Raw genomic sequence first — 14,506 nt, 5'->3', positions numbered from 1 at the left:
CTTATCGTCAGCACTTCTGGGGACTGCGCATGAATATTCACGGTGTTGATGGCTCTCTTTTTAATATCCCTTCATGGGAAACCGGGGGAAATTCACCACAGTACCGTGGCTGAACGCATTCTAGTCTAGCTTGTCAGGAAAGATTTTAATAAGTAACACCAGGCAATTGAAAGTCAATTCTCTTCCCAAAGAACTAGGAAATACTTTCCAGGAAGAAGGATTTTTTTTCCCCAGGGCTATCTTGGCATGCTTGCAAGATGCTCCTGACACCCTGACTGTTCTTCACAGTGAGTGTCCTTACATGAGGTTAGTTTGCCACTTGTACACAGAGATTTGCTCCTGTGCAGAGATTTGGCCTCAGAAGGTCTAGACCATGTTTTAGGAATTTGCACTTGGGCGGCTCAGGCCTGTAATCCCAGAAACTGGGGAGGGGATGATGAGACAGGAGGATCACAAGTTCCAGGTCAGCCTTGGTAATGTAGCAAGGCCCTGTCTCAAAATAAAATATAAAAAGGGCTGAGGATAAAATGCAGTGCTGGAGTGCCCCTGGGTTCAATGCTCAGTGAAAAAAAAGAAAAAAAGAAAAGAAAAAAAAAGAAAGAAAAGAAAAAGAAATCTGCATTTATAATAAGTAGAAAAAGCTCGAATGGCTGGCTAAGAGAAAGCCACAGGCATATATAGTTAAGCCAGAACAGGGCACTGTTCTTTTTCAGGTGTAGATGGACACAACACAATGCCTTTATTTTTAAATGTGGTGCTGAGGATCAAACTTGGGTCCCGCCGTGGGAGGCGAACGCTCTATGCTGAGCCACAATGCCAGCCTCAGGGCACTGTTCTTGCTGACAAATTGAAGATACCAAGTTCACTCTGTTTTCTTATTTTCTGCTTTCTTGATGCCCTAGTCCCTCCTTAGCTATAGTTTCATGTTCCATGGTTTCACTTACCTTAGATCAACTGTGGTCAAATATATTAAATGGAAAGTTCCAGAAATAAAATCGCAAATTTTAAATTGTACCCTGTTTTGTGTAGTGTGGTAAAATCTTGCACTGACCCAATTCAATTTGTGGTGGACATGAATGATCCCTTTGTCCAGTGTATTCACCCTATGTAAACCACCGCCTTGTGGTTTACGAAAGAGAGACCACATTTACATAACATTTATTACAGTATATTGTTACAATAGTACTATTTTATCATTAGTTTTTGTCGTTAATCTTACCGTGCCTGATTTATAAATTAGGCATAAGAAAAAACAGAGTCTATAGGGTTCATTACTATCTGTGATTTCTGGCATCTACTGGGGGTCTTGGATCATATCTTCTGATAAGAGGAAACTACTATAGTCTGGCCTATGGGGTCTAGGGGGTCTCACTGACCATGGGGGTAAACAGTGCTTGCTGAGGCTAGCTAATTCTTAGAAGTAACAAACGATTTGTCTGTGAGCCCATCTTTGATATGTATATCAACCAATCCCAAATCCTACGCCTACCCCACCTTCTTTCATTAGGATCTTGCTATCCAGAACATTACCCCTCTCCCTTGAATCACCCTAGAGCTGGGTACCAGACATTTAGGGCCTATGCTTATTGCTCAGAGCCCACTGAAACCTGTTTAACTGCCTCACCCATTCTTTCCCTCAACAACCAAATAGGGACGGGTATATGGTTCAGGGGAAGAGTGCTTGCCTGGCATGCATAAGGTTAATTCCCAACACTATAAAACAAACAAAGTCAGTAAGGGCTTTTTCTGTCTCCTGGCTATGCTTCCTGCATGCCCCCTTCTTTTGGGAACTGTGAATTAACTGACAAATGTATTTTTAAAATAATTTTATTTGTAATTGACAAATAATAATTATATATATTTAAGGGGGACAATGTGATGATATGATACATGCATACATTGGGGAGTGATTAAATCGAGGTTTCCAATGGCAGGTTTCTCCTGGTATTTGGCCTTATCACACCTGCCTAATAATAAAACCTGCATTTTACCTGTATATTAAAGCTGTACTCATTACCTATGAATTATGTATATTTTTGGAGTACTGTGTACTGCTTTGATGCATGCATACAATGTGTTCATTTAAAAACAGATATGGGTGCCAGGTGCACACATGTAATCCCAGCGGCTCGGGAAGCTGAGGCAGGAGGATTGTGAGTTCAAAGCCAGCTTCAGCAAAAGCGAGGTGAGACCCTGTCTCTAAATAAAATACAAAATAGGGCTGGGGATGTGGTTGAGCGCTTCTGAGTTTAATCCCTGGTACCCACCCCCCTCCAAATAAAATTAAAAAATAAAAGTAAAAACATATATGAGAAAGTTTATATTCCTTTAGCTAGAGACATCACTCATTGCCAAAGACTATTTGTTAATAACTACTAATTAGGAAGATTATATAATCTATCACAATCTTGCCAATATTTTTACCATTGAATAGAGTGAAAACATAAAAAACATATCGAAATTGTGAATGAAAAATTTGGAATAGCTTACATGTGAGATGAAAGATCATGTTTTAAGAAATATTGTGATACCTTAGATTTATTACTAATAAAAATGAGAGAAAGTTTAGCAGAATAAATGTGATAAACTCCATTAAGAAATCATTAGCTTAATGGGAGCTTAAATATGGTTCACACAAAGAAAGACACAGAAGTTGTCGTATATAACATTGGCTCTAAAAACTGTAACACAAATGTGGTGCAGTAAAATGAGCGTTAGAGTCCAGATCAAAGATCTGAGGGTTCCCTGTGTACATTTATATATCCCATAAAAAAAGCTAGATTTAGTGTGATCAACACTTTTTTGAGAACTCCTTAGGAACTGAAATATATGCGTGGAAGACCAGAATTATAATAGGGTAGACACACCAGCTTTACAAATACTTCCCAAATTTTAAGTTTATATATGTAAAGGAATTGGGTTTATTCTGTGTAGCTCAACTAAGACAGAGAAATTCACAGAAACACACATTCTACCTTTATCTGAGAAAGAACTTTCTCAACGTAAGCACTCAAAGTGAAATGAGTTTCCTTGACTCACAGGAAGTATTCAAACAGGATAAACATGTAATAGTTGGAGAGGATGCGGATGAAATTTCTGCATTAAGTAGAGGGTTAGACTTGCTTGTTTTAAAGATGCTTTCTTTTTTAAATTTAATTTTGTTATTTTTAAATTTGTTATATATTGCCGCAGTCTGGCTGGGCACAAAATAATCGAGCCACCACAAAGCCTTGTAGATTCAAACAGCAACTCTTTATTCCCGACCTCTCACCGACACTCTACACACACTTCCCGTGAACACTCTGCCTCCACTCGGCTCCGCGCACCAATTCTCTCAGAACCCCTCGAGAACTCAATGGGAACTCCAAAGGAGCGGGCGCCTGAGGCAGCAGGATATGCCCTATTCCCAGCAGGATCCGCCCTAAACCTGGAGCCACCCTAATTCCTGAGCAGGGTCACCTTTCAACCCAAAATGCCATGCGTCATTCCTACTTGGCTATGGCTCTCAGCAATATATGACAACAGAATGCATTACAATTCATATTACACGTATAGGGCACAATTTTTCATATCTCTGTATACAAAGTAGAGTCACATCCTTCATGTCTTCATACATGTACTTAGTGTAATGATGACCATTGAATTCCACCGTCTTTCCTACCCTTATACCCCTCCCTTCCCCTCTCTCCCACTTTCCCCTTTGCCCTATCTAGAGTTCATTTAATTCTCCCATCCCCCACCTCCCCAGCATATTATGGATCAGCCTCCTTAAACAAAAATTATTCGGCATTTGATTTTTTGGGATTGGCTAACTTCATTTAGCATTATAGTCTCCAGCTCCATCCATTTACCTGTGAATGCCATGATTTTATACTCTTTTAATGCTGAATAATATTCCATTGTGTATATATGCCACATTTTCTTTATCCATTCATCTACTGAAGGGCATCTAGGTTGGTTCCACAGTTTAGCTATTGTGAATCGTGCTGCTGTAAACATTGATGTGGCTGTGTTCCTGTAGTATGCTGTTTTTAAGTGCTTTGGGTATAGACCGAGGAGAGGGATAGCTGGGTCAAATAGTGGTTGGTTCCATCCCCAGTTTTCCAAGGAATCTCCATACTGCTTTCCATATTGGCTGTACCAATTTTCAGTCCCCCCCTGGCAGTGTATGACTGAACAGGCACTTCTCAGAAGATATACAATCAATCAACAAACATTTGAAAAAATGTTCAACATCTCTAGCAATTAGAGAAATGCAAATCAAAACCACTCTTAAGATTTCATCTCACTCCAGTCAGAACGGCAGCTATCAAGAATACAAACTACAATAAGTGTTGGCGAGGATGTGGGGGAAAAGATGCTTTCTTGTTAGTCAGCTTTCATTACTGTGACAAATTCCTGAGAAAAACAACTTTACTGAAGGAAAGATTTATTTTGGCTCATAGCTTCAAAAGTTTCAGGCCACGATCCACTGGCTCCTTTGCTTTGGGCTTGTGGTAAGGCAGGGCATCATGGTGGAGAGGACAGGGTGGGGCAGAGTTACTTACCAACCTCTTGGTGACTGGGAAGGGAGGACAGAAGGGGCCAGGGACAATTTATTCCCTTCTAGGTCATGCCCCTAGTGACCTATTTCCTCCACCTAGACCCCATTTACTACAGTTTCTACTACTTCCCAATAATGACACCAAATTATTAATCCATTGATGGACTCTTTCATTGACAAGGTCAGAGTCCTCATAATCCATTCAGTTCTCCAAAGCTCCACTTCTGAACATTACTGCACTCAACACATATGACTTTGGGGATGCTTCATATCCAAACTGTAACAATTCCTTTCTCTTTTTTTCATAACAGTTTCTAACTCCAAAATTTAAAATAAATGGCCATTTTAACCTCTGTGAGTCCAAGTTTTCTTGGATATGAGTTAGAACATAACACATAAGGTTTTATTGTGTACCATTATGCTCTCTGTTAAAAATATTTAAAAATTTAAGCAGCCAGATTATTATTTTTCAATCACATTGACAAGAGTTCTTTGAAAAAGAAACATATCTGTAGGGGAGCACAGGTAAATCTGATTTTGACCCTGAAACTGGTGTTGAAGACAAAATATTGAGCCTCTTGCTCCTTATTCCCAACGCTGGTATACACAGGTGGCCCTGAGAGGTCTATTTTTACTTTATCGTTTAGTGCTATGTTCTGTAAATGTGCTGAGATTAATTGTAGAGAACGACTGGAATGAGGTGCTAATTCTGTTGCTAACTTTTTAACCATTTGAAGATGGTAAAATTCTTCAAATTCTTTGATAATTTTCTCCTCTTTGTTTATAACAAATTGTGGACAAGTTAAACTGGTTTACAATTTCATAGATGATGGAACTGTAAACTTTCTCCTCTGAAATTTTGGCTTGATAAGTATTCTCTGTTTATTTGAAAATAAAGAAATAAAGGGACAAAACAGATTCCAAAATGACTGAGTTATAAGGTATCAGGTGTTGTATGAAAATAAATACAAAATAGAATTTGTATGCATGAAGCTCTGAATTTGACCCCTGGTACTCCAAAGAAAAAGAAACATACATTTTGGAGAGATTGTCACTGATTTTCTTCTCAAACTTCAGTATTGCAGATTCCATGTAAAGGGCTATAATTTGAGGCATCTAAAATAAAATTGCTGATCCACTGGTGTGCAAAGATACCTGTTCATAAATTTTGTAAAACTGGATAAGTCTAGACTTTTTTATGGACATTCTATAGTTTTGTCCTAGTTTTATAAGCCAGGGAACAAAATGCCTTCCTCCCTCCCTCCCTCCCTCCCTCCCTTCCTTCCTTCCTTCCTTCCTTCCTTCCTTCCTTCCTTTCTTTCATACTGAGGATTGAACCCAGGGTCTTGCTAGGTTGGTTAGGGCCTTGGTAAATTACTGAGGTTGGCCTTGAACTTGTGATCCTCCAACCTCAGCCTCCTGAGTTTATGGAATTATGGGCATGCACCACTGTGCCAGTCTGACAACTTGTTTTCTGAGGTAAAATGGCATATGAATGAATAGCCAAGAAAAGAGATAAAATCAGAATTACTATGGCTGAGAAATGGGGCTAGGGGATTCCCTACTTCTTGGCCATTATTTTTCATGTGGTAAATGAAGGGGCAGTGATTCTTCAATGGTGTCTTTTAAGTGTCAGAACCCATTGGTCTATTCCATATTTAGACAAGAAATTTCCTTCTGTCTCTGTGTTAGTCAGCTTTCTGTCACTGTAACAAAATATCTGAGGAAGTCAGCATAAAGGAGTAAAGATTGAATATGGCCCATGGTTTCAGAGGTTTCAGTCCATGGTCACTTGCTTTTTAGGATTGTGGTGAGGCAGAACATTATGACAAGAGCATTTAATGGAGCAGAGCTTTTAGCTCATGGCAGCTAGGAAACAGAGAGGGGTGGGGGGAGACAGAGAAAGAGAGAGAGAGGGAGAGACAAAGTGCTAGAAGAAGGTGTCAGGGTCAAAATCTACTCTTCAAGGAGATGTACCCAATAACTTACTTCCTCCTACCAAGCCCACTTCCTAAAGTTTCTATACCTTCCAATAGCCCATTAAGGTATGAATCCACAAATGGATTAATCCACGTATAAGTTCAGAGCAATCATGATCCACCCATTTGACAAAGGCCCCACCTCTGAACACTGCTGTACTGGGGACTAAGCCTTCAACACATGAGATTTTCAGAGCTATTTCAGATCCAAACTAACTATAACAATTACGGAGTCACTTGGAACACTCTGTCTGAAGGAATCAGCTGTTCCTTAACAAATTGCTGGCTTGGTTCTCAGACTGAGAAGTGGTCTTAGGGAACTTTTTCTACCGTGGACTATTGCTAAATAGAAATAGGTCAGGGACCAGTTTGTTCAGGTTTGTTGCCTTTGGTTTTGTACTTGAACCAGACAGAGTCAAGACACATAAACAGAGTATGTATCCCAATTACTGATGGGTATACACAATTTGTCAAGTAATACCCTTTTGATTAAAAATTTGAAGGAGAAATAGTGTATTGAAAGGTCAGATCAATATTGGTTTAATAGTGGGATATACTTGACTCCTCTTTCACATCTCTCATTAAAAATTTCACATTAATGATGATATTTGAACTGCTTTTGCATGCATTAGGATTATACTACCTCTGTGGTCCTGTTTGCTGAAGCTATGGGTTTAGAAAAATAGTCTCCAAAATGGACTTCTCTGTCAGTAGTGTCACAAAGATTGGTTTAAGCCAGCTATTCTAAAACCTTTTAGATCAACACTTATAAGTTAGGCAGAGTTGGCTCAACTTATTTAGGTACTCAAGGGCACATTTTCCAACTTACTTGGCAAAATTGGCTGGAGTGGCCAATTTTATTCCATCCTCAAGCTCTATGTTCTGTAAATAGGAGCAGTGAAATTAGGAGTTGTGAAGGGTGAAATGGAAACTGTCACCAGAACAATTTTGAAATGAGCTGTCTCGTGGGTGAATCATTGGGATTGTATAAAATATGACAACGGTGAGCAGTTAATAAGTGCCCTAATTGTTTTCCAAGTTGAAATGACATGAGTGATGTCTCTCAGGGTGGAATCTCTGATCCAGATTTGAAGCTGTTTTGAAGAAGTATTGGCTCAAACTTGTGAATTCTCCTCCAGGCCCATCTTCTGATCTGACACAGTCCTACTTATTTTCTTAATTGTTATAAGACGTTTTAAATAAATAACACCTTTGAAAACCTGCAGCAGGAGTATGTACTCTGCACTCTTGCTCATGAGTATGACCTTGAACACATTCCTTTATTCTCTACAGTTCCATTTCAGGGAGAGAGGGATTCATCTATCCTTCCTCAAATAGTGTTTTGCAAACTATGGTCCATGGGTCATCAGCATGATCATTGAAGAGTCCCTTAAAAATGTTGTTGCCCTGGACCTGTCCCTAAAACTGTAAAATCTGCCTCTCTGGAATAAGGCAGAGAGGTCTCTTATTCAAGTGAGCAACCTTGCTCCCTGAATTGAAAGATTGTGCTGTCCACATTCTAAATTAACCCTGGATCAGGCCTGATCACAAAATCATTTTTACTTAATTGTGTTCTGGCCTTAAGCCCTCAGAGTCCTTGAAAGAAGCTTGCACAGGGGAAATGTGCAGTTTTCTGGGGCTCCACAGCTGTTGTGCAACCTCTTCCTGCTTGGATTCCACCATGAGTGTGGATGGGTCTTTGTGTGGGAGGGAACAACTATAATTCTTAACTCCCTTCTGAGGCTAGAATTCATTTCCCTTACTCCTCATTAGGTCTCAGCAGAGATCTCCGGTTTCCTTTTTATCTTAATCACTACACAGAAATGCAACATTGCTATAGTTATTACAGAAATATTCTTCAGCATCACTCAGAGCATAATTCATTGTCAGTGTCACCTGGGATAATTTTCCTTAGGTCTCACATTTACTGACACTTATAACCTCTCCAATAAATAACATTTGTTCCATCTTTTGGGCAATGTGAATTTTGTAACTGACCATGTTTGGGACTTTGCTTTGGTAATTAGGCATTTCACTATTTAGTGAATTGTTTTATTAAGTTTTGTTTTATTAACTAGCTGGGTAGGCCATTATGGCTTATATTTCTATATATTTGCTTTTCTTTTTTTTCGATCTCACTATGTGATATCAATTCTTCCTGTGTTCTGATTTATTTAAAATATGTGGAGTAAAATCTTTTAATTGTCCTATATATACTTTATGACTTTAAGTGCTTTAAGAATGAAGACACAAGTTCAATAATAAACAAGTAAAACCAGTACATAAAAAGTTAATTTTTATTCTCATGGTGCTCTGCAAATTAAAAAATGTTCATAAATTTTTGTAGAATTAATGGGTGAATTGAATTATAAAAAAATGTATAAAAAACCTGGTCATAGATTCTTTTAGCAGAGAAAAAAAGATAGAACTAATATTTGATAGTCATTTTAAAGCTAAAAGATGATGTCTAGCACCAAAAAAGCAAAAACAAAAACAAAAACAAACAAAAAAACCTAAAAAGAAGGTGATAGCAATGTGAGATACATACTGCGTACACAATCTTATTGATCATATTTAGTCTTCACAAGGAATGTGTGGATCAAATATAACAATACCTTTAGTTTACAAAGGAAGGCACTAAGCCATAGAGAGGGTAATGACTTCCTTAGGTCACCAGGGGCTGAGCAGAAGTTTGAAGTACATGTCTTTTATTTTCATTTTTATTTTTAGTTATTGATGGACCTTTATTTTATTTGCTTATTATTTATATGTGGTGCTGGGACTCGAATGCAGTGCCTCACACGTAGGAGGCAAGCGCTCTACTGCTGAGCTACAACCCCAGCCCTTTAAGCACATGTCTTAAGCACCTGTTTCAGGTATTAACAAGATCCTAGTGGCCACAGGACTTTAGTTGACTTCTGTCCCCTTTACTCCAGGTATTAATTTGCCCTGACTGATTCAGCTCTTAGCTGAAATCATCTTGTCCTCTGATATCAAGACTAAATAAATACGAACTTTTGCTTCACATCCTGGGTGAAATCCAGTAGCTTCCCCAAGAGTTCTGTGAATTCCTGAAGGCTTTTGTTTCTACAGCAAATTCTGGTTCAGAATTCTTGCTTCCATGGGGTTCTTGGTTCTCCCAGTTTCTCCCCTTCAGTTGTTTTCTGCTCTGTGCTGAACAAAAGTGGAACTCAGTTTCTTTATCTGATTTCTACAAACCCGCTTGGGAGATACACTTGTGCATGCAGTTTTTAGCAAGGTTTGAGGGAGACATGGAAAATTTACAGACAGAATTCCAAATCACGGACTAGTGGACTCCTGTCCTTAAATATCCTTCTGCTACCTTTTCACAGAGATTTATCACTGACCACTTTCTCCAACAGATGCCAGCCTTGTGGCCTTTCTGGCCAGTATTTATGCAACCCACAGTTGGGGTATGGCACTGTGAAAGGTGCTCCATGTTTTGAATGTGGAGAATTTTGATACAGCACTAATCTAGGGTATATAAAGAACTCAAAAAGCTAGGCACCTAAAAAACAAATAACCCAATCAATAAATGGGCCAAGGACCGGAAGAGACACTTTTCAGAAGAGGATATACAATCAATCAACAAATATATAAAAAAATGTTCATCATCTCTAGCAATTAGAGAAATGCAAATCAAAACTACTCTAAGATATCATCTCACTCCAGTCAGAATGGCAGCTATTATAAAGACAAACAACAATAAGTGTTGGTGAGAATGTGGGGGAAAAGATACATTCATACATTGCTGGTGGGACTGCAAATTGGTGCAGCCAATATGGAAAGCAGTGTGGAGATTCCTTAGAAATCTGGGAATGGGACCATCATTTGACCCAGGTATCCCACTCCTCAGTCTATACCCAAAAGACTTAAAAACAGCATACTACAGGAATACAGCCACATCAATGTTTGTAGCAGCACAATTCATAATAGCTAAACTGTGGAACCAACTTAGATGCCCTTCAGTGGATGAATGGATAAAGAAAATGTGGCATATATACACAATGGAATATTACTCAGCAATAAAAGGGAATAAAATCATGGCATTTGCAGGTAAATGGATGGCGTTGGAGAAGATAATGCTAAGTGAAGTTAGCCAATCCCAAAAAACAAATGCCAAGTGTTTTCTCTGATATAAGGAGGCTGGCTCCTAGTGGGGTAAGGAGGGGGAGCATGGGAGAAATAGATGAATTCTAGCTAGGGCAGAGGGGTGGGAAGGGAGGAGAGGAGGCAGGGGATTAGCAAGGATGGTGGAATGTGATAGACATCATTATCCAAAGTACATGCATGAAGACACGAATTGGTGTCAACATACTTTTTATACAACCAGAGATATGAAAAATTGTGCTGTATACGTGTAATAAGAATTATAATGCATTCCACTGTCATTTCTTTAAAAAAATCAATAAAAAAGAGAATTTTGATGCAATTGATTTTGAGATCAACTTAAGATCAATGGATCTGCCTGGAAATGCTGCTGTAGTCCAGATGGTCTACTGATTCTTCTTTCATAATGATGGGGTCCCTTTCCCCTTTGCTGCTTTCTAGAGGAAAGACATACTTGCCCCATCCCAAATGTTGTTATAAAATAATGCCCTGCAGTGTTAAAACCCTCACACAGAGGGATCATTTGAAATATTGTTGTGGGCCTCAGAATGTGATAGGCTCTGATGAATGGTTAGAGATTTCTTCTTAAGATAGGTGGTTTTCCAATTCTTGGCTGACAGCAAAATTGAAGAGAATCTAATCAAGTTTTCAGTGGATAGTTAATCTAGAAATAAACTTTGAGCATACGTAACTATGTATTTGGGAAATGTAACTCAAAGGGAATTTAGCAATTGAGGAACATTGCTATACTAAAATGCTTTGATTCCCTTCTACTGATTTAGATGAGTAAGTATTTTCAACATTTTTTCCTATATAAAAAAAGTCAGGATAGACTTAATTCTGTGCTTTATGTCATGTTAGTAATAAATCATATCCATCTATAGATATAAGAACTTATTGGAAAAAACAAGCAAATTCTATGATGATGAATATGTCTGATTTTTTAAACCTTTCATGTAGTTTATTATATGTTTCATAGTGGTGCACAACTAATATTTATAATGACAATTCAAATCCATCAGACATATTTTTTTTAATTTAAAGACTTAGAATCTAAGGAAATTAAAAAATATCTTACTTCAAATTTTAATTTTCACTCCTGTAGGATAACCAACAGAAAGGTTTTCAAATATAAAAATATTTTTTGGATAAAATTTTCTGTGGCAGAATCAAAATAGAAATGCAAGTTTAAGAATAAAACATAATCACTAAGTATGGGATAACCACAAGTATAAAAAAATCCGTGAAGTTTTGATATTTTCCTCCTGTTCCTTTGTGAATCATCTTGCCCCTCTTCTAGTACAAATTTATCCAAACTGCTTTGGAGAGTGCTGCTGTAACTCAGGGGCAGCTGTTTCTTCTTCTTGTGCAAGAGGAAGGGAAACAGGGTGAGGCTAATTTACAATTATGAGTTGCGTATCCCTAATCCCAAAATTTGAAATCTGCAATGCTCCAAAAACTGAAACTTTCTGAGCACTAATATGATACCATAAGTGGAAAATTCCATATCTGACTTCATGTCAAATATAGTTAAAATGTAGCTGCACTAAAACTATCATTTAAAATACCTTCAGACTGTGTGTAAGGTGTATATGAAACATGAATGAATTCTATGTTTTTACATGAAACCCATCCCTGAAATATCACATTGCATACACTTAAATATTTCCAAACTGGAAAAACAAAAATCTGCATTCTGAAACACTTCTGATCCTAAGCCCTTCAGATAAAGGACATTCAACCTGTATGCTCATACCTGAGTCCTTGCCATGAGTTGGGTGTTCTATGTCCACTGACCTTGTAGTTGCTACTTAGTTTTTTCTTTTTTTCAATATAGTTACTTTTCTTTGAAAAACAAAAGTACTTTGTAAACACTGATAAAAATAATCTTATCTCTTCTCTCCAGATGTCTCAATAAAAATCCAAAAATATCCAGGAACTTTTCTGAAATATTTTTAGTATTTGGAAAAAAGAGAATAGAGTCCTAGAGTCCTTGTCTAGGGTGATTATATTGTGATTTGTGATTATAGATATGAGGTTAGGTAGATAACCTGAAGATTTCAGCATTATGCCTTCATGTGACATTATGCCTTCATTATAACAGGGACAAGCTCTTCTTTCTTTTGACATTTGCTAGAATGAGAGGCCTGATGGAGATTGTTCCTGCCTCACATCTCTGATGCATCAACCTGTTAGGGTATAAATAAATGATGATACAGCTATTCAAAAGAACTTTACATGGCCTTGAAAAAGAGTAAAGATGATCTGAACACTTTTATATGTATTTATTGCTGGGTTTGGTAGCATGTGCCTGTAATCCCAGCTACTTGAGAGGCCAAGGCTGGAGGATCTCAAGTTCTACCCTGGGTTTATTTACTGGGCAACATAGGGAGACCCTGTTTCAAAAAACAAAACGGAACAATCCAAACCACTATATCATTAAGTGAAAAATGCAAGTTTTAGGACAGTATTTAAAGCATAATCCTATTTGTGTGTGTGTGTGTTGTGTGTATGTGTGTGGGGGGTCCAAAGACTGTTCATACATGGAAAATCTTGGGGTTGCAAGAAACCTCTTATTCCCAGGAAGTAGGGTTGGGAGATATGGTAGAATTAAGAAAGGAAGGATTTTTATTTTTTCTTTGAGTCCTTCTATACTGTTATTTATTTATTTATTTTTACAAAAAATAGAAGCAAGTTACTTCTAAATGTACATATAATCCAGTTAAAAAAGACATTCATCTTGTCAGAAAAGAAACATCTTCAATGTAATATTTGGATTTTTGTTATCCTCTGCTTGGGATCCTTCCACTTTTTCTCCCATGAAATACTGGCTCATTCCTCAAAGTAAAGTTCAATCTTTACTTTTGTGACATCTCCCTCACCCTCCAAAGAAGAATCAATCACTTCTTTCCTTGCTTTTATGACATTTTACAAATATTTCTCTTTTTTTAGTTAGTTTATTTATTGATCGCTGACAAATAATATTTGTACAACTTTATGTGGTAGAGTGAGATGTTTCAGTACATTTATACAATGTATATTGATCATCTCAAGTATATTTAGGTTATTCATCATCTCAAAAATTTATCACTTCCTTGTGGTTAGAACAAAAAGTAGAGCTACCATATGATCCAGCAATCCTACTACTGGCTGTACATTCAAAGGAAATGAAATTATGTGTGAATATTTCTATAACAACCTTTTTCATTTTACATAAAAAAGCTTTTTTCCCTTTTTTTTGGAAAGTTTGTACTTAGTGAGTAGAACCCATGCTCTTATATTTTCAGAACTTAACCAGTGTTTGGAACATTGTAAGAATACCCTAAAACCAAAGGAACATTATTTGGGTATCATTTCAATATTGTTTGGATGAAGTGTGAGAATTTGAAATTTATTCAAGCATAAATAGTGGTATTTCCCTTAGGAAGATATGTGCAGGATCAGGTTTGTGTTTTCCGGTGTAAATGTATCAGGGCTCTCCTAGGATGGTAATGCAAGCAATTGCTACATTCTAGAACCTCATTTTTAATGGTGATCAATGGCTGGTATAATGTTTATTCAAATCAAATAACCAAATATTTATATATGTGCCTTTCTAAAAAGTCTTTTTGTTTTGAACTAACTATAGATTCACAGGCAACTACAAAATTAGTGCCAGAAGGTCCCACACATGCTTCCCCTAGTTTTCCCTGATGGTAAACCGAAGAGCCAAGCGGTGTCAAAACCAGGAAACTGAAACATCAGCAGAGATTTTCATTGGTTGCATAGACTGCTCCCTTCAGTTTCTGGAAGTCCAGTCAGGTGAGCCTGTTCACTCTGTAAAAAGGAACCTGGGGAAACTGCAGGGGGGGGG

The sequence above is a fragment of the Marmota marmota genome, unplaced genomic scaffold (assembly GCF_001458135.2).
Source record: "Marmota marmota marmota unplaced genomic scaffold, marMar, whole genome shotgun sequence".
In the NCBI taxonomy this organism is placed as follows: domain Eukaryota; kingdom Metazoa; phylum Chordata; class Mammalia; order Rodentia; family Sciuridae; genus Marmota; species Marmota marmota.
The sequence above is the reverse complement of the archived record's forward strand: the minus strand, read 5'-3'. Positions refer to the sequence as shown.